The sequence below is a fragment of the Brachypodium distachyon genome, chromosome 3 (assembly GCF_000005505.3).
Source record: "Brachypodium distachyon strain Bd21 chromosome 3, Brachypodium_distachyon_v3.0, whole genome shotgun sequence".
Lineage (NCBI taxonomy): Eukaryota > Viridiplantae > Streptophyta > Magnoliopsida > Poales > Poaceae > Brachypodium > Brachypodium distachyon.
In genome coordinates, this window is record NC_016133.3 from 3,502,091 (window position 1) to 3,505,790 (window position 3,700).

Sequence of the window (3,700 nt, forward strand, 5' to 3'; positions counted from 1 at the left end):
TGAGCTGAGACGATGAAACATGCTCTACGTACTAATCGGTGGTGAAACAAGTAAAGCAAAAGGTATACAGCCAAAAGAAAAGTTGAGATCAAGGGAGAGAATGTTAGAGTGATCTCCTACCGTGTGGGCCCAACGGGCCTAGATCTGACGCGCCCTGATCGGGGGCGCCCAACCCAATATGGTTGGCGGGCGCCTGTCGCGCTGCGCTATATAACGAGGTGGGGGGGGGCCGAGGCACGGATTATGAGGTTCGTCGCGTTGCCACCACCCCACCGAAATACCCCTACCGATCTAGGGTTGCGCAGACAGCGACGGGAAGCTCCGCCGCCGCCGTCGCTCCCCGCCGCCGTCACTCTCCCTTTCCGTCATGTCGTCCACGCCGGCATCTTCAAGCAGCCAAGGGAAGGTAACCATCTCCGTCTCTCTCTCTCAAAATCCCGAACCAAGATTGTTCACAGTAAAGCCATCTACCGACTAGATCTACTCCTAGTCCTATCTAGAAATTCAACATTGGTATCAGAGCTTCTCTAGGAAGTAGATTAGCTTCGGTAAAAAAGAGAAAGAAAAAGAAAAAAAAATCCTAACCCTAAGGTACTCTACCTCTACCTCCCTAGTCTTTCGAACTTTCTTGATCTCGACCGGAACCAAAAGGAAGCGCCCGTATGGCCGTATCTCCCAAAGTCAAGATCTGCGCTTGACCAGCTCAAAAAACAACAAAAGATCTGCGCTTGACGCTATCAAGGGAAAGTTAAACAAAAAGATCGATCTGCGGTTTGACCGTTCGTTACCTTTCCTTTTCCATCAAAAGGCGATGACAATGACCGAGCCACGAAACACGATTCAAGAAGAAGGTTACGCGTCGCTTTCGATTGCATGCACTCCCTTAACATTAACATGCCGTGGTACGGAGAACAGTTAGACGAGCACTACTACTGGCTAGCCAGTCTGGCTACTGGTGCTTGAAAAATAAAAGTATTTCTCCGTCCAACAGAAAAAAAAAGTTTTAAATGCATCTATCCATCAAGTTATGTTTAGATACATCTAATTTTTAATAAATTTAAGACATTTTTTGTTGTACGGAGAGAGTAATATATGAGTGGACATAACGAACAAAACAACCTTGTTTATAATTAGTGCTCTATTAGTCATACTAGTACTACTATCAAGTTTTTGGGTGGCAAGAGTACGTCCAAAGCAATACCACTAGCTCTGAAAGCACTTGAAAAGCCAGCGCGCGCATGCAGGATACGCTTTCAATTCCCGTGCAGCGCATTACATCCATGGGCTACCATGTCGGGGACAGCAAGACGGAAGCACGTACGGACATCCTACGCAGAGTTACTTCCTCCGTTCAGTAATTCTCGTCAAAATATTGCATATATCTAGACATTTTTAAAAATAAATATATTTATACTTGGACCAATTTGAGACAAAATGATGGAAGGGGACAGTAGTATATATGCATTATTAATTCCGAAGTCATTCATTGATCATGACTGCCAGAAAAAGTATACGTGTACATACACATGTACATGAGTGGAACTAATCTCACCTCGCTGCGGTAAATGTATATATATACTCTCCCTATCAAAAGATCGTGACGAAATTCTGTTGAAAATTGAGCATATGCGAGGAGACATCCATGGTTGAGCGCCGGTGATCAGAAGGGTTGCAGGATAAATTCCTGTGTTTGATGTTTGATGCTTTTGCATTATGATGGCGCCTTTTGAAACCTGTCTGCTTCTGCTAGCTGTTTGCGCACTACGTACAACCATGCATGCCAACGCAACTAACCACCGAATTCTATCGATTTGATACTCAACTTGACTAGCGTGGTTTCAACTTTCGACGGGGTTTTTTTTTTGAGCCGTCTGACAGCTGATCCTTTTACCAGAAAACATTCAGCACCGGCCAAACCAGTTCAAACACTCACCAAATGAACAAATAGAGAGGAGTGTTTTCCTTGGAGATGCCCTATATACCTATAGCATGAGTCCGGGAGGAGAAAATATCCTAATACGCGCCGCGCGCGCTTGACTTGACCGTTCAGCTTTCGTCCTATGTCGTGGTACGGAAAACAAGCAACGTCTTTCCAAAAAAAAAAAAGATAAGGGAACGAAACGAGTAATTTTTCTATTCGTAATTATCTATGGCAGGGAATCCAGGATGCAGAAGCACGCGCCAAAAGTATTACGTATCTCACTCAAGTCGTGGAGAGAGCCCCGGTGATTGGCTAAAAAAAAAAAGTCGTGGAGAGAGAGACAAAAAGAAAGGGTTGCGATCGAAGCGCAAAGACTACGCAGAGAATATCGGCACGATCTATAGGAGATACTACGGCTGTATTGTACACGTATTGTATATAGTGCTCGTACGGCACGGGACCCAGGAGGACTTTGCAGACAGAGACAGTGTTCGTTGTCTGGAGCTAATTAACGAAGTAGCGAACTGTCAGGTACGCCCTGTGAAAGAAACGAACTGTCAGGTATCAACCTCTACATAGAGTCGTAGAGTACGAGCAGTACAACGCCCGTGCTCGCTTCCATGCTAGATTGTTTGTGCACTCTTGGGGACTCCATTTGATCAATTGGTGTTTTGGACATTGCGATGGAATCTGAACGAGTACCGGGTTCATAACTTCATATCTAAGGTGTACTCTACGTAAAAAAAAAGAATGAAAGAAAGGAAGATGGCACGCACGCATGCATGCATACTCTTGGAACAAATTAAACGATCGAGCAGATCCTCTAGTGTGTGCAAGGCAAATCCGGCCCGGCTTTGACTAGGGGCACTATAAAACCTCCCCAGTCTTCAGTCAAGGTATAAAAACATGTGTGAGATGGATTACGTTGATTGATTAGTGTAAGTTGCATGGCACTAACTAGCAAATTGCCTGCGTTTGGATTATCGTCCATGACCGACGTTCCCTTCCAGGTCAACCAGTCAACGGTCGAGTAATAAGCTACCACGTCACAAGGCGGTACTTATTTTCTTTCTTGCCGCTCGATCTGACGGCAACGTAAGGAGTACTGCTCGTATCGATTTGACTAGGCACAAAAGAAGAGCATGGAGTATATACGTACGTGCTCGCAGTCGAGGTGACCGATCAGGGTCGATCGGGATCAAAAGGATCCTCGTATCTTTTTCTGCATCGATCTTGGGTGGTGGTCAGGTCTAGAATCGACTGGTCTGAAGATCTCCCACCGTTTTAACCAAAAGATCTGCACGGGCGTTGTACAAGCTAGAGAACAGTGCACCACCGTCACCGTCACTCTGTCTTCCTTAAAATTTGTTTGTTCTCACGCCTCTCTGGAACGCGGAACCGGTCCACTACACAGCTCGGTAGGTACATTTATGTATCGGTTTTTCTATTCGGAAGAAGTCGTCTGATATTTAGCTATAATCACTCGACGAATTTAGCCTTTAAACCTTAATGCAAATTAAGTCATCACGTGAGAAAGTGAGGATGGCATTTAGACCTTAATCTAACATATGTGATGAGCGTCAACTGGGATTTAAATTTTTTTCTTAGAAATTAGGCGACTGAGAAATAGCCATGCACTTTATTTATTTATTATTTTTGCATGAAAGAGTTCTTTTAAAGAGCAAAAGTCCATACCAAACTTTAAACTCGTAGACGGAGTTTGAAATAAGCACTGACTTCTTTATTTATGAAATCAGCACCCCCATTCTTCTTAATTGA